We start from the raw sequence: 22,582 nt of genomic DNA, 5'->3' as shown, positions 1-22,582 counted from the left end.
ATTTTTTAGGTCGGCCTTTCAGCTGCCTTTCTGTACTAATGCCTACTTCTCCACTATTGCTTGGGATTATGATCCGTTTTTCAAATAGCACCCTATACACAAGATGATTGTGTATTTGGGCATGATGTACCAGACCTTACTCTAGAGGAGTCATCAAAACACTATAGAAATACTCAACCCATGAGAAACTCTTCCCAAGTTAATATACTATGGATGCACTTTAACTTTTATTTGTGACATCCTACCAATTAATCCTTCTCAGATCAAAGATTGCTGAAAGGCAGACCTGAGCAAAGTGCGGCCCGAGGGCCGCATATGGTCCGCGAGCCACTCCTGTCCGGCCAGCTGGTCGTCGCTCCAGTTGGGTGTTCAAGCACTTGTTCAAGCCCAAGACAGACTTGATTTCTCTCACTGAACAAGCTGAACATCAAAACCATTTATAGCTTTTTGTCTAAAGTTGACCAGTTGCTTATCTTTTATTTTTAAGTAAAGTTGGTTCGGCCCCAGAACACAGTTCAGATTTTTCATGTGGCCCCCTATAAAAATTAATTGCCCACCCCTGCTGAAAGGGATGGGCAAGAATGGAATATTCATCCTTCCATTGGCTGACAGTGTTAATGAGTTGGGAAAAATGGATTAGCTGTTGAAGACAATACATTCCAGTGACAACAATGCAATCCTTGTTGTAGTTCACATGTTCTGTGTGTGGAGAGGAGTCACAGACAGAATCATTGAACCCCATCACTTCCACACACTGAGGCAAAATACAAATATGAGCCCTATCACAGGCAGAGCTGCTCTGTGTGTAGGCATTCTATTTATTATTTACATTTAACCCATATTTTCCTTTCATGAGATCTAGGTGGCATTCCTAGCTGGTCTCCCCCCACCTCACCCCTTACAACAATCCTATAAAATCCGGCTGAGAGCGACCAACCCACCAAGTTTCACAGCTCAGCTGGGAGTTGAACTCAAAACGCACTCTAACCACAGCCCACTAGAATAACATACATAAGGTAACATCCACTGTCCTACACAGGTTGACGGACATTACAGGCCGCAATCATGTTCTGACCTCTTGCATCTTCTGGGCGTGGACAGCTTTGCTGCTCTTCGCTGCCTTTTGCCACTCTTCAGCCTAATTACTGAGGTGGCAGCAAGCACTTGCCTACGCAGGTTGTTCAGTGTCACAATACACAGAAAGCATTCGGTAAATTAACGGTTTTGAAATTCAGTAAATAAAAGGTTTTACTAATAAAGCATTCAGTAAATAAAAGGTTTTAAAAATGGCACAGCCTGTGGGAGCACCTGACAGAATGTTGTTTAGCTCTGGCTGGTCACCCTGTGATCCTCCAGACCTCTGTCGCTTGCGCAACTGCATTCCAGAGTCCAATCAAAACAGCAAGAAACAGTGTTGTCTGAGGGGAGCATCACCTGCCCGCCTCGAGTCCTCCGTAATTAGATATCCCTGAAAATGACTGCATTCCTTGGAGGAAGATCAGTGGACTCTGTGCCCTGAGCATACAAACTTCTGCATGCACACGCACGTGTGCAACACACACACATATTGTGGAAACTCTTTGAAGTATCACAGGAGGCAGTAGAATACTTCCAGTGATTAAAAACGGGAAAAGCTTTATAAGCAAAGTTACTCAGGCTAAAAAAAACCCAGCATCCAGGGACTAAATTATGGTTATCAAAAGCCTGCTGAAGAGCCAATTGTCAGCAGAAGGCTATCAATATAGTAACATGCAAAAAGGAGTGTGTCTGGATGAACAGACGCCCATACTGTTTCAGAGAGAGAAAGAAAGAGAGAACTGGAAAAATTGCACATAGGGTGGGCATATGTCCTCTTTTAAGAAGCACAGTCCTCCATTTGAGGAGATGTATGCAGGACAATACTTTTTTAAAAATGTGTTCTTTATTTGGAAGGCTGTCCAGCCCAAGTCTGTAGATTAGGGTACCTAGAACTTGGTGTTCCCTTGGCATAGTGAGCGTTTGGACAGCAGTCAGCAGGTATACAGGCCTGTTGGTCACAGCCTTCATCAGGGTAATTCTTCTGAAAATGTTTAAAAATAATTTCTAACTTTCAACTATACATTATCAAATGCAACTTTATATAAATCAAGTGTCCCCCTTTGACTTCCTTTTTGGTGATGTACAGTCTACTTTTATGTGATGTGTCAGTGGCCCTCCTAATTTCACACAGTGACCTCAGTAGGGGTTTGTGACGTGTTGGTTGGACTGGCCAAAGAGAGATCTTTAAAAAGGGCAAATAATCATTTCAGGATCCATAGTATCATCATGGCATCTCTGCCCCTTTTATTTTGTAATTTCATACAAGCCCATGCTAGATCCATATCGCAAATTGTTATAAGTAACCCCTCAAATGCTGGATGTTTTGTGGGTTTTTTTTTATGGGGTGGGGAGAGAAAAGGGGGGGGAGAACATAACAGTGCTCTTCACAACTGACATGGAATTTCTCTATGGCAAACGTACAACTATCTTCCTAAACATGAAGCATTCCTTTTCACTGTTGTTAAAATAGATTCCCCTTTCACATAAGCTTTGACATGAGAAGCAAGCAATTATTTGCTTAGCTGAAACACAAAAGCTAGGATTTGCTGAGAGGGATAAGCGCTCAACAGCAACTGAAGTTCAGTGACTATCTGTAAGCCACGTACACACACAACAGGGTCATCCTGGCTTAAGGTAACTCCCCGATGTGGCCTACTCCCCAAGGCATTTGGAGAACGAACATCTGGAGTCTTTTCAAAGGTCTTACCCTCCCCATTGAAAAAGGGGTACAGACTCCCCATCAGCAAACAAATTAGAGTCCATACTGTAGGGTAGGCTCTAAGGACACACTTCCCTGTTCTACTCCTTCATTAACTCCAGGGAACAGGGAGAGTCACAAGATGGACCATCCTATAAGTGCTCCTGGAGCAAATTCTGCTTTGTATATGTTGTTTTTGTTTAGTCGTGTCCATCTCTTCGTGACCCCATGGACCAGAGCACGCCAGGCCCTGCTATCTTCCACTGCCTCCCCGAGTTTGATCAAAGCTTTATATATAGAAGTAGGAAAGCCTGTTCCAGAGAGGCTTTTCAAAAAAGTACTATTTGGGTTGAATTTTGACACCAGGAAAATAAGATTTTAGAGGGCTGGAGATCTGAATAGAAGAACTTAGATCTAGAACCTTCTCAAAGAGTAGAAACAAATTGGCTTAAATCTGACTTCGTGCCATAAATATTAAGGGTTCAAACAGTAGTTAGCAGGAACGCCAATTGCTAGTATTAAAATGCAACAGATTTAAGATGTAACAGTTCCAGAAAGTTTAAAGTCATTGGGGTGAAGGCAGAATCTTAGGGTTTTTTCTTATCTTTTTTCTTCCCACTGGGGAAGTGCAGAACATTATAATACATGTACTATTTATTTTTGTATCCAACCTAAACTTATTTTATGGCTTTTGCTGTATAAATTAGTACATTCACAATTTAGGTAGCATGTGCTGCTGCTTTTATGTGCCTTCAAGTCACATCTGCCTTGTGATGATCCTAATAGGGTTAATGTGGTGATATATTTAAGGAGTGGTTTTAACAATGGCACACACACACATGCCATGAGTTTCCATGGCTGAGCAGAGATTTGAATTCAGATCTTGAGTCTTACTATATCACTCTACCTACTACATCACACTAACTCTCTAATTAGCATATGGAAGTGTACTATTTGGCATATTTATTGATTTCAAAAATCTGAACGCTTTAGGTTTTGTACAAACAAAACTGTAAAAATGCTCTATATTAATGCTCTGTATGAAAGAAAATGCTGCATCCTAAGTATTACAATCCACACCGCTGGCACGCTCCTCATTAAGATGGCAGCAAGAAACACATCTTCGATTTGAGAACTGCACATGTATACATTATGCACAAGAGTTATTGTTCCCTAATTATGTAGTGGATTCCCAGTATTGTATGGTGTATTGGATAGAGTGATGGACTAGGATTCTGGAGAACAGGGTTGAAATCCCTGCTCAGCCATGGAAGCTGACTGGGAGAGTAAAACTGGAAAACCACTCCTTAACTATCTCACTTACCATGAGATACTTAGGGTTACGATAAGTCATTTCTGACTTGACAGCACAAAACACACACATATTTATGTAGTATATAATGCTTCATATTACAGCATTCATTTTGAACAAGTAAAATCTTGTCTTAGAAAATGTTTTACTCTAAGAAAGAAAGAACAGATCAGATTATTTATCTAGATTTTCCCAATGATTTCAGCTTTTCCACTGGAGAAACTGAAAATCTGCCCTTAGGAAAAAGAAACAGCAGAATACTGCTGTTTTCTTTTCCTCCATACCTGTACAATTCTAATAAAATGAATACAAAGCATGTATGCTTTTGTAGAGGTGCTGAACTGCCTTTAGGGTCCCATGAGATCAAAAAGATAAGTTATTTCTTTTTAAACAGTGACTGTGGCATGATCTAAAAAAATATTTAACAAAGCTTTATGTGCAGAGCACCTTCAACAGATACTTGAGCACATGATCATTCTGAATGACTCATCTGCTATTCAGCACAGATCAGGTTACTACCCTAAAATCCTTTTTCCCATCCACAAATTTAAAGGACATTTATGGAGCCAAATCTTATCCCCTTTATACGTGCATTAAAAGGGAAAAAAATCTATTTTAAACAACCATTTCTTTCTGTAAATGCAGTGCATGTTTTTTCTACATGGAACAATCTATACATTCATAAAAATATTGACAGTGCAGTTCTCTGTAAATGTCTGGCCCAGAAACAAGCCCTGTATAGTTCAGCAAGACTTATTCCAGGGCTGTGTACATAGGATGGCAGTGTAAGATGTTTCAAATTTTACCCAACTAGTTCCTTTGGCACAGTTTTGCCAGACTAATAAGAATACATATTCTAGCACGCTCAGAATTTAAATCTTATCCAGTATCTTGTTTAAATAAAATACCCTGTTTTGTTCCTGAGTCTGTACAAATCTCACATGCAGGGAGTTTTTCCAGACAGGGTAACTCATTATAGTACTTGCAATTGAAAGGTGTTAGCTATCTATTCTCTTTTCATCTCCAATAGATTTTTCTGCAGTAAGAAAAAAATAATAAGACTAAAGCAGTGCTAGAAGCACAAGTGGAGGATCAGAAGTGAGAATGGTGTCGCATGAAACCTCCAAATGTGCAGTTAAAGGATGATTGGGCTTGTGACAGACAGCCTGGAAAATAGCTTACTCCCCTTGCCCATTTGCTCTTGCGCAATGGCACCGGCCAACAGGATTCTTGCCTATATGTTAAATTTCCAGTCTTGCCTTGACTAAGCAGCTTCAAATCTCTCTTTGAAACAAAGATAATTGTAACCCAAAGGGAGGAATCCTCCAGATATCAGTCACTGATCTTGAACTTATCCCTGAACTTTCCTCATCTTTTTGCCCATGCACACGTCACCAGCTGCCCGAATAGTTCAGCGGTTTAGGCATCTGGCTGTGGAACCATTGGTTGGGAGCTCAATTCCCCACTATGCCTCCTGGGAAAAGAACCAGCCTTTGTGGCCCTGGGCAAGCTGCACAGTCTCAGGCTGCATCCAGAAAAAGGGAATTGTAAACTACAGTACTTCTGAATATCTCTAACTAGAAAACCCTGTAAAGAGTCACTACAAGTCAGAATTGATGGCACACAATGTTGATTATTAAGAACCCCATTTCAGCATCCTGGAATTTGATGTGCCAGTGCAATAAAAACAAATAAAAACATACACAGGGGTGCAGGAGATAGGATCTCCCTTAAAGCAATCTCCCATCTTTCAAGTTCTTCCAACAGGCCATCCTCTTTGACACCTCCACACTTCCAATGCTTCCTGATTTGTTCTATTTATATACAGTAATTAGCTAGAGATACAAGACATGTTTTAGGTCTTAGCTCTTCTAGCTAATGCTTGGAAATACATTTTTGGTAGTTTAGAGAGCTCTCATCATCCTGCTCCTAAAACATTTCTTGCCATCTCCCTCTCCCAGCCACTGAACAATGTGGGAAAGTCAAAATGCTTTTCACTAGTATTTAGCATTGCATATGTACCACAAGAGTATCACAAAGATGAGTGAAACATCTCAGTTTCAACTACATGTCAACTGGCAACCTCTTCACTCAAACCCACAATTTGATTTAAAACCTATTTCCACATCTATGCAAAGCTCAGTGGTTCAGGTATCTCTCTGCAGAGCCCAAGGATGGAATTTAGATTCCCCACTGTGTCTCTTTGACAGGGGCTGGGCACAATCATCCATAGGGTCCCTTCAAGCGCTGCAGTTCTAAGACAATGACGATGAAAATAAGTCATTCAGATGTTGTAGGTCTGCATCTTCTACCTATACTCAGCACAGCCAGTATTGAGGATTATGGGAACTTTGGTGTAACGACATGCAGAGGGCCACCTGTTTCCTGATGTATAGTGTATGCTCACAATTGTTTCTCAAGAACAACAGTAGTGTTTCTATCCATGGAATCTGATGAAAAATTTTAAAAACTTTAATATACCCCTTGATCTCTCATTAGTTCCATAAAAGGCAATCACCTCACCCGTCTATTATTCTGAAGGTTCAACAAAGGAAGAACTGTTCAGTCTTAATAACTAAACTATTCCAGTTAACTAAACCATTAAGAAGAAGCAGGTATTTCATCTTGTACTGATGATGCTGGGACCTTCCAAAATTACCCACAGGCAGGGGCAGGGCAACAGAGCAAAGGTCAGTGGTTGTGTCTTTCCATGACAGACAGGATTGCCCCATTCTCTCTTTGGCATTACACAAACATCACATGATAGCAGCATCAAAGCAAAAAAAGAGTAATGTATCCTGAATGTGCCAAAGAGGAACTGAATTACATGTAGACTTCCCACACCCAACACCCTCTAAATGTGCTAAATTATCAGTCTCATCATCCCCAGCAACCACCACCCTGGCTGTGGTTGATGGTGGTGCTAGTTCAACACATCCAGAGGCAGCCCCTCGGGAGAAGCTGAACTACATCATAAACACCCAAAGGCGCAGTGAAGGAGAACAAGCTTTTGGATGTTAACATCCAAATGTCATTGCAATCGCAACTGAAGATAATCAAGGGCATTGTTTTCCTGAAATGGAACAAGTGGGAAGCATTTAAAAATAGAAAGGAAAATTTGGACCAAAACACAGAAGCTTCAAGCTGATATTTTAGCTCAAACTGTTCATAATCAGACATTTCATCAACTGTCCTTCCTCTCAGGCTGAAGTGCTTTGAAACAGGCCAGCCTGCGCCAGAGGCATACATCCTGCAACACCTCCAAGAGAAAGAAAGCCCCATTTTATTTCTGATCTAACCCTCCTGAATACAAATTTAACTTGAAATTAATATATCCTAATTTCTCTTATATGGACTTTGCTACATTTCTGTGTGCCTCTGTATCCTAAGCAAAAATGAATCTTTGTTTCACTATGTACGAGCGGTGGCTAAACTGCTGTACTACAGCCAAAACTGCTCAGGACCAGGGGTTCAATCCCGGGTAGCCGGCTCAAGGTTCACTCAGCCTTCTATCCTTCCGAAGACAGTAAAATGAGTACTGAGCTCACTAGGGGGGAGGGCAATGTGTAGCCTGGGTAGTTAACTTGTAAATCACTCAGAGTGTGCTTCAAGCGCTATGGGGCAGTATATAAGCAGCATGCTTTGCTTTTTACTTTACTATTTGCGGGTGGGGGCATTATGCTGGTAACCCTTTATCTAACAAGATAGCAATATAAGTCTAATCTGACTTCCAGCAACTCTTTCCAGGGTTTTCAAGATACGGAATATTCAGAAATGGTTTACCACTCCCCTTCTTCAGGGAGCACCACAGAACTATGTCCCTTACCCAGAGATAATCAGGTTGGCTCTTTTCCTGGGAGGCACAATAGGGAATCAAACGTCTGGCCTTTAAACTTTACAGCCAGATATCTAACACACAGTGCTATCATAAAACCATCAGAGGTGGAATCTGAAACCTACCCCTCTGAGTCTCCAGTCCAGAGTTTGACTTTTAACAAAATATATTGAACAAAGGATCCTGGCACACACATCTAGGCATGATTTTTGGAACCTTTACATTTCTTCCAGCACAATCCACATCTCTGTGCTGCTTAGCTTGATTAAGATGTGTACAGGGTCAAAAGCTAGTATATGTCTATGATTTTTCTAGTAATCTAATAAAGGTGTCGCCATTTCTTGCATTCAGATTGTGTTCAATGAGCACACTGATTCTTTTTCTTTTTTCTTTAATATATAAGCCCTCATTGAAGTAGACTATTTGATATTACTGATCAGGTGAACTAGGAAATCAATAAGCAATCCTTACAATTGACTATAAAATGTATCAATACAGTGATGCCACTTTTTGAGACAACAGGAGAACTTGAATTTGTATACAAAAGGACTTCCAAAGGAAATGTTGTCTGTTGTAGCAAATCTAGATGCAATGATGGTACAACTGATGCTTATGACATTACAAATATGTTCTCAAACACATCCCTTCTGATTGTTAATCACTGCACTGCATTACTGTAGATTTCATATTGTTCAGAATGTGCACTGCATCTCCTTAAGGGACTATGAAGAACTGTGTGTAAATCTGCTGCCATGAGGCATGCCACCCTCTCATCTGCTGTTCAGCATGTGTGCCTTATGGGCCTTAATGTGACAGGAGTGTAGAATGGATTTGCCACATGTTCTATTGTAGAACAGATGTGCTGGGTCCAAATGGATGCATCATTGCATGCCACAGGCATTTTAGTTTTCTGTTTTGTAAAACATAGCACATCCTATCATGGCTACCTCTTCCAAAACTATAGCACATCCTGTGAACACCTTAGATTTTCTAGGGGTTTATATGTCCTTCAGATTAAATATGTCTACCTCAGCTTCATAATTTCCAGCCATAAGGATATTTCCCCTTTTAAGAATCTGAAACTATATTTTTTAAATGGAGCTACACATGTTTAAAAGGCCAGACACAAATCAAGAGCTAAACCTCACAAATGCAAATATCTGCCTTCATTTTGTAAGGATGAGAGATAACCACCAAAGCAAACTTACCAAGCCATGGTTCTGTACTGGTTCTGCCTGAAGTGCACACTGTCTTGCAAGCATGTGCTTTGTATGTGAGAATAAAACCAATCATACCTTTTAAAGAATCAAATAAACAACACATGGTAAAAACTACAAAGCAACATCTGAGAATCTGTGTATAAATATAGGTCAGGTTTGCAAGTATAAGCATGCTTACCTGGAAATAAGTCTCACTAAACACAGTGAAAGCCCTCTGAAGCAACTATGAGCAGCCGTATGCTCAATTCCTGCTATTCCTGATCTTTTGCCACCTGACCTCCCTAAAATAAGCTTCCTGAAAGCAGATTAGCTACAGGAAGTGGCCTGCGATTTTAGTACAGACTTCAAAGAGTTTAGTGCATCAAAACTACATTAAAAAGGTAACACACAGTCTAAAATGTATTTAAATTTGCATGTGAACAACCATAATTATTTAATCAATTTCCTAGCAAAGGATCTAATTGAGTTTAGTGAAAATGCAGAGAAGCAATTAGCAATAGATCCTAGATAGTTCAGTTGCCATATTGGTCACACTGGTATGGCAATTCCCACCCCATTCCACCAGTATCGGATTCCCCACCCCAGTCTTTTTGTCAACTAAATTCTTTCTGTCAGTAGGACTCTTCCTGTTCTATGCAAATTAGCTTGCTTTGTTTTATGATTGGTCACTGAGAAATAAACACAGGCTTTATTGGCTAATCCATAATAAAAATCTGCCTGAATTACATCTCTGGAACACTAGCATGTTTCACCTTATAATGAAAGGCTATTGGTAACAACATCTGGTATAGTCCAGTGGGTTGGGGATTCTGGCTGAGAAGCCAAAGACTAGGAGCTCAAATCCCACTGCGTCACCCAAGAAAGGATGCAAGTTAAGATCAGCTGGAGAATATGTGGCTGATGCAAGCTAAAGAGAGCCTGTTGCACAGTCCCGAAGTGCCACCAGACAAAAGGAGTGATAAATCACTTTTGAGTATTTTATATCTAGAAAATCATGTGAGGATTTTTGGAACTCAGAAACAATTCAAGAGCACATAATTATTAATCGGTAGCACAGTGTGTCCCTGCGTTGTAGTGGGAAGACCAGAATACAGTTCATGTGTCTGTACTGAAGCCGTCATTCAGGACATGTATGTGAGAGGCTTGCACCCAATTGTCCACTGCAACCTGTTGGGCTCATATGAGTCACAAAGACCACACAGCTAAAAAGATGGTATCAATACAGTGCTTATCATTACCACGTTGTTACCTTGTGATTCTTGGGGGTGAAAACCCTGTAATAGCAGTAGCATGTAATGAGTGATGTCCTGAAAATCTGGACTTAGATGCAAGTCAAAACTTTTCTTCTCATTCCTTTCCTACCAGTGGCTGGATGTCATCATAGCTATTCTGACTTTGGATGCAGCAACTTTAAACAATAATGCCATGTTACATACAAATCATTCTTTAAGGATTTTCAGGTCTTCTTTCCACATTTATTTAATCTTGAATTAGTAGGCTGCTGTTATTGTTCGGACAAAAGTCTGAATAGTCAAAGCTATGGTGGACATGGTGGCGCTGTGGGCTAAACCGCAGAAGCCTTTTGTGTGCTGCAAGGTCAGAAGACCAAGCAGTCGTAAGATCGAATCCACACGACGGAGTGAGCGCCCGTTGCTTGTCCCAGCTCCCGCCAACCTAGCGGTTCGAAAGCATGCAAATGCAAGTAGATAAATAGGTACCATCTCGGTGGGAAGGTAAACAGCGTTCCGTGTCTAAATCACACTGGCCATGTGACCACGGAAAGATTGTCTTCGGACAAACGCTGGCTCTATGGCTTGAAGAGCGGGATGAGCGCCGCCCCCTAGAGTCGGACACGACTGGACAAAAATTGTCAAGGGGAACCTTTACCTTTACCTTATGGTTTTTCCTGTCGTGATGTATAGAAGTGAGAGCTGGACCATAAAGAAAGCAGACCGCCGAAGAATTGATGCCTTTGAATTGTGGTGCTGGAGGAGGCTCTTGAGAGTCCCCTGGACTGCAAGGAAAACAAACCTATCCATTCTAAAGGAAATCAACCCTGAGTGCTCACTGGAAGGACAGATCCTGAAGCTGAGGCTCCAGTACTTTGGCCATCTCATGAGAAGAGAAGACTCCTTGGAAAAGACCTTGATGTTAGGAAAATGTGACGGCAAGAGGAGAAGGGGACGACAGAGGATGAGATGGCTGGACAGTGTCTGCGAAGCAACCAACATGAATTTGACCCAACTCTGGGAAGCAGTGGAAGATAGGAGGTCCTGGCGCCTTGGTCCATGGGGTCACAAAGAGTCGGACACGACTAAACGACAAACGACGATTGTTATGTGCCTCAAGTCAGAACCAACCAATAGCAGTTTTCAAGGTAGGTGAGTTATTTAAGGAATGGTTTTACCAGTTCCACTCCCCCAGTGAGTTTCCTTGGCTGAGTGGGGATTCAAACCCTGTTCTCCAGAGTCCTAGTCCGTCACTTTATCCACTACACCACACTGGGTGATCTATATCAGCATGCTAGATGCTCCTAAAACCACTTGATAAATCCAAGAACTGTTTTAGACAGCTGATGCCAGCTGAAAATGAAAAAAAAAAGAAAAGAAATGCACACCTAGGAATAAAAAAAGCAGTGCAAGATGCTAATTTTCTTCTGCCTAAGAATTAATTCTAACAAAGGTTTTGATCAGTTCTCAGAAGATAAGCTTTTGTTTACTTGCCCTTCAGGAAAGGAAGAGCTAATGACACAAATAAATGACTATTCAATATGAACAATAAAAGAGAGAAAGTGACAAGCTGTTAACCAGACAAGCTGTATAATTAAGGCCAACCTGGTGGCAGAGGTTGGTTCTCCCCCTCCCCTTTAGAGAATAAGGAACCTGAAGCTAAAGCAAAAAAAAAAAAAATATTTTAAAATTTGTCTCTGTTCTGGAAATGGACCTTTAAAATGAAGGAACATTTAATGTAATGAAGACAGGAACTTGACATTACCTTTGTTGTCATATTAAATTGCCCTCTTCTGAACGTATTTAGCTACAAAAAAGGGAATTAAGGGACAGGTTCTAATTGTTCCAGTCTCTTACAAGGAATTTCTTCTCCTTTCTTTTTAAAGAGAGGATGTGTCAGACAGGATCTCTGCAATTAAGCAGATACCTTCCCCTGAAGTTAACAAATCCTGTCTGGAGAATGGGATCTGGTGTTAACATGGGGTGTGATTAGAAGGGACAGAAAGCCTTTGATAGTCAGCCCATTGAAATCTGGTCTAGCTAAGCAAGAGTCAGTGATTTTTTGAAGTCACTGCCTGCCTCCGCAGAGAAGACATTAAAAACCAGTGGACAAAATGCTAGAGAATACACTGTAGGGGGGGAGCTTTGTATTCCTAACAGGAATTAGACATCCTAATGGGCCTTTTTTTTTGCCTTTTCTTGATTTTCAAGTGTAGGCAGGATCAGGGCAACAGCCTTGAAATGTGCAGGAATGCAATTTAATATTCACAGCGCAGCCTTCATAAAAAGTCACAGCACGTCTGTGTCACTGCAGAGACTGGATATTTATGCACAGCCCCCTAAGTATTGTTGTGAAGGAGGGTGAGTGGGCTTGCTTTGCTCACGGCGAGTTTCCACTCTTCCCCTGGCCTAGAAGAGGCAGCATGCAGATGTTTGCATCTGGGGAGAGAAGGGAAACGAGAGAAGCCAAAGAAGAACATGAAAAGAAACACTGGTGGAACCAGCCTCTCTGGCTGAGAAATGTTAGTATACTGAGTCATATTGGCCAAAATAAAAAGCTCTAGAGGATTGATTCAGATGAACCAACCCATAAAGGGTAGGAGTGACAGTGCAACAATATGTTAAAAACAGGCTGATCTGCTTGTCAAGAGGCTATGCATGCATAGTATGCATGCAAAGCTCCTGTACATGGCAGTTTCTAATGCAGCCGTCATACCATAGCTTGTTTGTGCACTCACAGCACCAGACGGTATGCTGAAGAGGGGTAAAACATGCCTTTAAATGTCACCAAACAACCGTGGCTCAGTTGCTGTTTCTCAGATTAACCTACCACACAGGATTATTGTGAAGAGGAGCACACATGCCCTAAAATCTGTGGAGAAAGAACAGTACCTAAAATATGAACCCCAAATTGACACACACATCACCTGCTTCAACCTTGTTCAATTGCATCTTTTGGAAACGGCAATGATTTTTTAAAGCATTATTGAAAATAGTTTTGAAGTTCATCAAAATGACGTTATCAAATCTTAGGAAATGAATTAAGATTATTTAGATCACACAAGGACTAAGGACTTGAATTTGGAGATGGCGATTAATCTCTCTTAGCAGACAAGACACCTGTTTGTCAACCTTGAAGAAAGACATTTCCCTTCCTTGAGCCAAGTTGGACCACTTGGAACTCAGCAGTGACAACTAAAGTTATTTTGAGCATATTTATTAAGTTTTCGTATTACATTTGTAGCTTGTTTTCGCCTCCAAGGAGCTCAAAGAAAAAATACACATTCTTCCCTCTCTCTCTTTTTGCACATGCATGTGTATGTAGGCCAGCTTGATTGACTGAAAGTTACTACTGGACAAAAAAAAAACCCCATGGATTGTTAGATTTGTAATATGTCAGAACAACAATTTCCAGGATGTGCGATTCATTTTCTGTGATTTGAGAAACCAACAGCAGAACTGTAGCTCAGTAGCAGAACATCTGTTTTTCAAGCAAAATGCCCTATGCTCAATCACTTTGTTCTTCAGAAAGACTCATGTCTGAAACCTTCAACAGCCATTGCCCTTCTGTGTATCTTGCACTCCAGAAATCATTTATGACAACAAACATTTGCATAAATTCTGAACTACTGCAACAAAGGTGCTGTTGGCTATAGCCTCATGGCACAGTGGTTAAACTGTAGTACTGCAGCCAAAACTGTGCTCATGACCCGGGGTTCGATCCCAGGTAGCCAGCTCAAGGTTCACTCAGCCTTCCATCCTTCTGAGGCTGATAACTTGATTACCCAGCTTCTGGGGGAGGGCAACGTGTAGCCTACATAATTAACTTGTAAACCACCCAGAGAGTGCTTCAAGCGCTATGGGGCAGTATATAAGCAGCATGCTTTGCTTTGCTTTTTGCTTTACTATTTGCAGGTGAAGGCGTTATGCTGAATATCTGGTAACCCTTTGTTTAACAAGATGGCAATATAAATTGATTCTGACTTCCAGCAACTCTTTTCAGGGTTTTCAAGATACGGAATATTCAGAAATGGTTTACCACTCCCCTTCTTCTGGGAGCATCACATAACTATGTCCCTTACCCAGAGATAAGGTTGGCTCTTTTCTTGGGAGGCACAGTAAGGAATCAAACGTCTGGCCTTTAGACTTTACAGCCAGATACCTAACTCACAGTGCTATCATTACAATAAAAACCATCAGCGGTGGGATCTGAAACCTACCCCTCTGAGTCTCCAGTCCAGAGTTTGACTTTTAACAAAATATATTGAACAAAGGATCCTGGCACACACATCTAGCCATGATTTTTGGAACCTTTACATTTCTTCCAGCACAATCCACATCTCTGTGCTGCTTGGCTTGATTAAGATGTGTACAGGGTCAAACGTGAGCTTACAACCTGGTGGAATGGTTATGGTAGGTTCAATAAAATGGAAGCTCAGCCAAGTCAGGTGAATGCTTCTAAGCCATGGGCTCTTACAAAATGCCAGACCACAATAATAGAAGTCTATGCACTTTCACTAGTTTGTCATGTTTTCTTAACAATTCTCTATACCAGGTTGCTGTTATGTTATGTCACCTGGAATGTACAGTCTGGCTTTCTATTTTGTGTTTTAAATTAATTCAATAAAAATCAGACTAGCTACGTTTACAAAGTAGTAGGCAGTAGGTGGGAGGTGGGGTCATTGCTAATGTTTGCCTGTTTATTTTATTGTAAAACCATCCCACATTGGGCATTCAGGAAAGTACATATAATAGTACAGAAGTAAAGGACACCGTTGTGAGGTTTGAGTCATTCATCCTTAATTGCTTAACAAAAATTGTTTTGTCCACCACAGTTGACACAGCCATCCTAGTAGCAATGGATTCTGGGTGGAAAATGGCATGGTCCTGAGATCAGCAAAATAAAATTCCACCAAAGTAGTACATCTTTGGGCAGAGCATAAACATTTGAGAAATCAATGCCCATCGGTTTTATTGAAGGTCACCAATAGTTTGCATTCATTTTTCACAGAGCCATCGCCACAAGTCTCTAACACAGCAATGACTTCATGCCTATCAACACTGAGTGGCTTAAATAGAAAGCTTAACAACTACGTGAAGAAAAAGTCGGACAGGAAAGGGAAGTGGGAGTCCAAGTCATAGCCAGCTGCTGGAGACTTTTTGATTTTCTCCTTCCCGAACTGCAATACCGGCAGTTTTTGCCTCTGGTTGCAAAATAAACAGCAGTTGTGCTTCAATGAACTGTATATGCGTAATTTTACAAAGGACAGTCAGTGTTTCTATTTCAGTGACTCATTGAACAGCCTGCTTTGTGTGTGCTGCTGGCTGATAATCTAAGCACTAAGCATGCATGTGCATGTGAGCACACACATATTCAAGCTATACCTACTGTGCTTTTCAAAGCTTTCTTACTAAACATGCCTCATTAAAATCCTCCTTTCTGTGTGCTTCTTTTTATAGGGCTTTTCAGTCCCTCTCCAGCACACCAACACACATAGACATACGCACACAACACACACACACACACACACACACACACACAAGTGATGTAGATAATAAATAACAGTGACAGCCCTAGTTAAGCTTCCCTTTCAGAAATGCTTTTGTTTTCCACTAAAGTTTGTTGCATTCCCAGTGTTTAATCCTGGAACACAATGGAAGTGATATTCCTGGCAATATTCCTGGCTATGTGACTGCCTTTTAAATGTAGCAGCCCACCACAGGCAAGAACATGGGCGTCTGGTGGAGGTGGGGACAAAGGGGTGCTTGACCCGCAGAACCCTACATTTATTTATTATTCTAATGCACTCAAACAGAGGCCCAATATTGTAGTGGCACATACTATTTCTGCTGAACAGTTGGAGCAAAGGAATAGCGAAGAATCTGCCATTGTTGAAACGTAGAAGAACTGTTTTCCAGTGAGTTCAATATTGCTAAAACAGACAAGAACAACAAAATCTTCCCAAAAAGCATGAGAAGTACTAGGGTCAAAGACTTCATTCTAAAAAGATAGTATTTTAATCTGTGATTATTCCTAAAATCAGCCTTAAATCTAGGCAATTCCTCATGAAAAGTATTGTCAATTTCATTCTGCACATGTTGTTTTAGTCAGCAAACTAGTCTTTCCTGACCTAGTGCTGTCCAATTGTTCTCTACGACAGTTCACAGCATTTCTAACCCCATGCTTGCTGAATCTGATGGGAGTTGAATCCAAAACATCTGAATGATGCCAGATCGAAGAAGGGTGGCTTAGGCAACAGAGAAACAGAAATTACTGCTAACTGATTATATAGCCCAAAAAGTTACTAATACTGTATCAGAATATTATAACATTGCTTTCACTGATTTGAATAAAACAGTAACAATGATCTTTTTGAGAATGGACCAACAACCCTCTCTAAGCCTTAGAGAAGCCTTCGCTAATACATTAAACCCTCTCTAATATTAACACCCTTCCAAGGCGGGAGCAACAAGCCACCCAAGTAAACAGATGACTCTCCAAGTCCCCCCCTTCACGGATTGCTGTCTTGTCGTGGCGAAGGAGCTTGAGTAATTCAGAGAAGCTATGGGCTATGCTGTGCAGGGACACTCAAGATGGGCAGGTCATAGTGGAGAGTTCTCACTAAACGCGATCCACCTGGAGCAGGAACTGGCAAGCCACTCCAGTATCTTTGTCAAGAAAACCCCAGTATGTTTGCCAAGAAGAACAGAAACAAAAGGCTAAAATATATGACACTGAAAGATGAGCCCCTCAGGTTGGAAGGCGTCCAATATGCTACTGGGGAAGAGTGGATGACAAGGACAAGTAGCTCCAGAGCTAATGAAGTGGTTGGGCCAAAGCCGAAAGGATGCTCGGCTGCGGACGCGCTGGGGAGTGAAAGGAAAGTCCGATTCTGCAAAGAAGAATACTGCATAGGAACCTGGAATGTAAGATCTATGAACCTTAGTAAGCTGGATGTGGTCAAACAGGAGATGGCAAGAATCAACATTGACATCCTGGGCATCAGTGAACTAAAATGGATGGGCATGGGCAAATTCAATTCAGATGATTATCATATCTACTATTGTGGGCAAGAATCCCATAGAAGAAATGGAGTAGCCCTCACAGTAAACAAAAGAGTGGGTAAAGCTGTACTGAGATACAATTTCAAAAATGATAGAATGATTTCAATACGAATCCAAGGCAGACCTTTCAACATCACAGTAATCCAGGTTTATGCACCAACCACTGGTACTGAAGAGGCTGAAACTGACCAGTTCTATGAACACTTACAACACCTTCTAGAACTGACACCGAAGAAAGATGTTCTTCTCATTATAGGGGACTGGAATGCTAAAGTAGAGAGACAAGAGATAAAAGGAACAACATGTAAGTTTGGCCTTGGAGTTCAAAACGAAGCAGGGCAAAGGCTAATAGAGTTAAGCTGGTCATCACAAACACTCTTTTCCAACAACACAAGAGGCAACTCTACACATGGAAATCACCATATGGGCAATACCGAAATCAGATTGATTATACTGTATTCTCTGCAGCCAAAGATGGAGAAGCTTTATACAATCAGCAAAAACAAGACCTGGAGCTGATTGTGGCTCTGATCATCAGCTTCTTATAGCAACATTCAAGCTTAAACTGAAGAAAGTAGGAAAAACCACTGGACTGGTCAGGTATATCCTATTCCCTTATGAATACACAGTGGAAGTGAAGAACAGATTTAAGTAACTAGATTTGGTGCCTGGATGGAGGCTTGTAGCAATGTATAGGAAGCAGCAATGAAAACCATCCCAAAGAAAAAGAAATGCAAGAAAGCAAAGTGGCTGTCGAACGAGGCCTTAGAAATGGCAGAGAAGAGAAGGGAAACAAAATGCAAGGGAGATAGGGAAAGCCACAGAAAATGGAATACAGATTTCCAAAGAATAGCAAGGGGAGACAAGAGGGTATTCTTAAATGAACAGTGCAAAGATATAGAGGAAGCCACTGGCAATGGTGCGGCTAAAAAATATTGTAAATAAATAAATAAATAAATAAATAAATAAATAAATAAATAAATAAATAAATAAATAAATAAATAAATAAATAAATAAATAAATAAATAAATAAATAAATAAATAAAATGATAGAAAGGGAAAAACCAGAGATTTGTTCAAGAAAATTGGAAATATTAAAGGAACATTTTGTGCAAAGATGGACATGATAAAGGACAAAAATGCTAGGGACCTCACAGAAGCAGAAGACATCAAGAAGAGGTGGCAAGAATACACAGAGGAATTATACCAGAAATATCTGGATGTCCCAGACAACCCAGATAGTTCGGTTGCTGACCCTGAGCCAGATATCCTGGAGAGTGAAGTCAAGTGGGCCTTAGAAAGCATGGCTAACAATAAGGTCACTGGAGGTAATGGCATTCTAGTTGAACTATTTAAAATCTTAAAAGATGACGCTGTTAAGGTGCTACATTCAATATGCCAGCAATTTTGGAAAACTCAACAATGGCAGAGAATTGGAAAAGATCACTCTACATCCCAATCCCAAAGAAGGGCAGTGCCAAAGAATGCTCCAACTACCGTACAATTGCCCTCATTTCACACACTAGCAAGGTTATACTCAAAATCCTACAAGGTAGGCTTCAGCAGTATGTGGACTGAGAACTCCCAGAAGGGGATTTTGAAGGGGCAGAGGAACTAGAGACCAAATTGCTAACATGGGCTAGATTATGGAGAAAGCCAGAGAGTTCCAGAAAAACATCTACTTCTGCTTCATTGACTACACAAAAGCCTTTGACTGTGTGGACCACAACAAACTATGGCAAGTTCTTTAAAAAATTGCCATCTTATCCATCTCCTGAGAAATCTATATGTGGGACAGGAAGCAACAGCTAGAACTGGATATGGAACAAATGATTGGTTCAAAATTGGGAAAGGAGCACGACAAGGCTGTATATTTCCCCCCTGCTTATTTAACTTATATGCAGAATATATCATGCAAAAGGCTGGACTGGAGGAATCCCAAACCAGAATTAAGATTGCTGGAAGAAATATCAACAACCCCAGATATGCAGATGATACCACACTGATGGCAGAAAGTGAGGAGGAATTAAGAAACCTCTTAATGAGGGTGAAAGAGTAGAGCGCAAAAATGGTCTGAAGCTCAACATCAAAAAACTAAGATCATGGCCACTGGTCCCATCACCTCCTGGCAAATCGAAGGGGAAGATATGGAGGCAGTGACGGATTTTACTTTCTTGGGCTCCATGATCACTGCAGATGGTGACAGCAGCCACGAACTTCTGTTTCTTGGGAGGAAAGCAATGACAAACCTAGACAGCATCTTAAAAAGCAGACACATCACCTTGCCGACAAAGGTCCGCATAGTCAAAGCTGCGGTTTTTCCAGTAGCGACGTATGGAAATGAGAACTGGACCATAAGGAAGGCTGGCCGCCAAAGAATTTATGCTTTTTAATTGTGGTGTAGGAGACTCTTGAGAGTCCCCTGGACTGCAAGGAGAACAAACCTATCCATTCTAAAGGAAATCAACCCTGAGTGCTCACTGGAAGGACAGATCCTGAAGCTGAGGCTTCAATATTTTGGCCATCTCATGAGAAGAGAAGACTCCCTGGAAAAGACCTTGATGTTTGGAAAGTGTGAAGTCAAGAGGAGAAGGGGACGACAGAGGATGAGATGGTTGGACAATATCACCGAAGCTACCAACATGAACTTGACCAAACTCCGGGAGGCAGTGGAAGACAGGAGGGCCTGGCGTGCTCTGGTCCATGGGGTCATGAAGAGTCGGATACGACTAAACGACTAAACAACAACTCCATGTCCTATAGCATAAAGCAACCTTGTTTGGGAAATGGCTATAGTAAAGCAAGAGAATCTGTAGTCTCCAGGTGCTGATGAGCTGCTACTTTCAGGAGTTCTCTCCTTGGCTGGGCTATCAGGGGCTGATGGAAACAGGAATCCAAGAACGTCCAGAGAGATTCTTCCCTGACTCCCCACAGTACAAAACACTATGGAAACACAGGATATATTGAGACGTACATGCCTGCCATTAAAAACATAATGTGAACATTATGATTTTTACCTAGCCTGTTAAGTATAATGAAGTGCATATAATCTGTCTGAGAAAGAAAGCATAGAACTTGCTGAATAAGCATATGGGTTATTTGAGAAATGTAACAAAAGGACCAGCAAATACTGTACCACATTATGACCTTAGGAAGCCAGCAGAAACTGTACCAGTTTGGCTGTTGTTGTTTTAATGGCCGAACACTATTATCCTTTAACAATCTTGCTCCGGAGTGTCAGAAACTGAATAGAAAATGCCTAAATTATTAATCTAAATTCCAGAAACATTAACAAGGTAAAAGCATATTTTTTTCAGAATACTTAGCTATTGAAACTAACCAAGTGTCTATCCTCATTAAAACCTTCGGTCTCAGTCAGCTGTCAAAATTTTGAAAGCTGTTGACTGATGCAGCCTTTAAGGTCACCATGGCAACGAGATACATTACCTAGGTGATGGCGCTCTTACATTGTCACCCCATGGGTGACCTAGTTCTAGCCAAAAAAGAAAAAAAAAGTGTTTCTATTATATATTGTATATAAGCCTTCAAGCAGAATATCCCCACCACCATCACCACTGCTGTATAATTTTTTTTCCTACAGGTAATGATAAGCAGGGTATATCCACACTTGCGGAGGCAGTATTTAGAGGGGGAAAATAAAACAGTTGCCCAAGCACACAAATCAAGCATAAAGTTCAGTTGGCTATAATGCATAGTACTATAGCTGCCAGGTCTGAGGTCTCTGGCTGAAGTTTCACAAAATCCCTATGTTTTCCAGGTGTCATTAGAAAGCACATGAACTAAGCCCACAGGGCACTATAATTTATAACACTCTTTGGTAGTTTGAGTCTGTGGAGGTCCATTACAGCTAATATTTATCCCTGAAAGAATTAAATACCAGTGTGAACCAGGTAATCATAATAATCTTATGAAAGTTCATCAGGGTATCAAGGTATAGGTCTTGTACTTGCTTCTGGCTGGCTTGCCAAAAATGTCAGGCTGCAGCAATTAATCAGTCTGGTCATCTGGCTGGCTTGCCATTGGCAAGAAGACAGATCTCAGGGACGGAAGCACTGGAAAAGGAAAAAAGTTGTGGGTTTTGTATGTAAAGTATTTTTAAAGCACAGCCACCTTTTTGCACCCATGTGCAGCTGGCACTGAGGCTGTCTGCTCAGACATCTGTTGTTTCTTTCTCAACCTTTGAATGCCCTATCTCTGTAAAATCATAAGAACCCACCACCTTTATGGTCCAACAAAGACTCACCACTAATCTCAGGTTTTTGGGTTGAAGTCTCAGGAAAGGAGAGGTTGCTGACCTGGCAACTCTACATAACAGGCAGACTGTTCACAGCCTTGGCAACCAACCTTTGGCCTTCAGCCTTACCTTCATGCTTTCATCCCTACACCAAAAGTCCTCTGAAAAGGGTCACTTCAAACCACTGGCAACAGCAGTCTGTCAATTTTCTGAGCCAAACTGTAAATTTTATTTGTTTTGGATTATAACTAGAGATGGGGGTATTCGTATATGAATACGAATACACCCGCATAGATTGACTACCATCCATTCACCCCTCCGCTGCTGCGACGGGCTCCGCACTCCCTTCCAATTGCTCCAGAGCTCACGGTCAACTAGCCGCTCCTGGCAGAAGAAGGAAAGATGAGCTTCCTTGCCTGTCTGACGAGCGGCTAGTTGACTGTGAGCTCCGAAGCAACTGGAAGAGAGCGCGGAGCCCATGGCAGCAGTGGATGGGTGAGTGGACAGTCATTATGTCCACCTGTGCAGGGGTATTCGTATACAAATACCTCCATCTCTAATTGTAACTATTCAGAGTCCCCAACAACTGGGGCTACTGCTCATATGGTGATATGGCACTCCTTGGCTGGGGTGGGTGGGATGTTCTGGGATTTGTAAACCAAAAACTCAAAAATTTCCTAGCTCTGTTCCTGGCAACCCAGAATATGAATGCAAAGGGAGCAAAATAAAAGGTGAGACAAGAGAGAGAAAAGCCATTACCCAGTAACTTTTGGTTCTGTCCCTATTCAGTTCTGGCTTCAGCTGTGCCCATCGTTGACATGTACCTGACATGGAGGAATGCTGAGCATGATAGAAAAAAAAATTGCCTTATTTTAATTTACAAGTCTCTG

At 41.3% G+C, this 22,582-nt stretch overlaps 1 protein-coding gene across 3 annotated transcripts in view; it reads right to left on the bottom strand.

Moving 5' to 3' along the window:
* Window positions 1-22,582, bottom strand: part of ACOT11 (acyl-CoA thioesterase 11) — a 128,819-nt gene that overhangs the window by 47,564 nt on the left and 58,673 nt on the right. The gene's annotated exons all lie outside the window — the stretch shown is intronic.

This window comes from Pogona vitticeps, chromosome 4, assembly GCF_051106095.1.
Source record: "Pogona vitticeps strain Pit_001003342236 chromosome 4, PviZW2.1, whole genome shotgun sequence".
Classification (NCBI taxonomy): domain Eukaryota; kingdom Metazoa; phylum Chordata; class Lepidosauria; order Squamata; family Agamidae; genus Pogona; species Pogona vitticeps.
The sequence above is the reverse complement of the archived record's forward strand: the minus strand, read 5'-3'. Positions and strand labels throughout refer to the sequence as shown.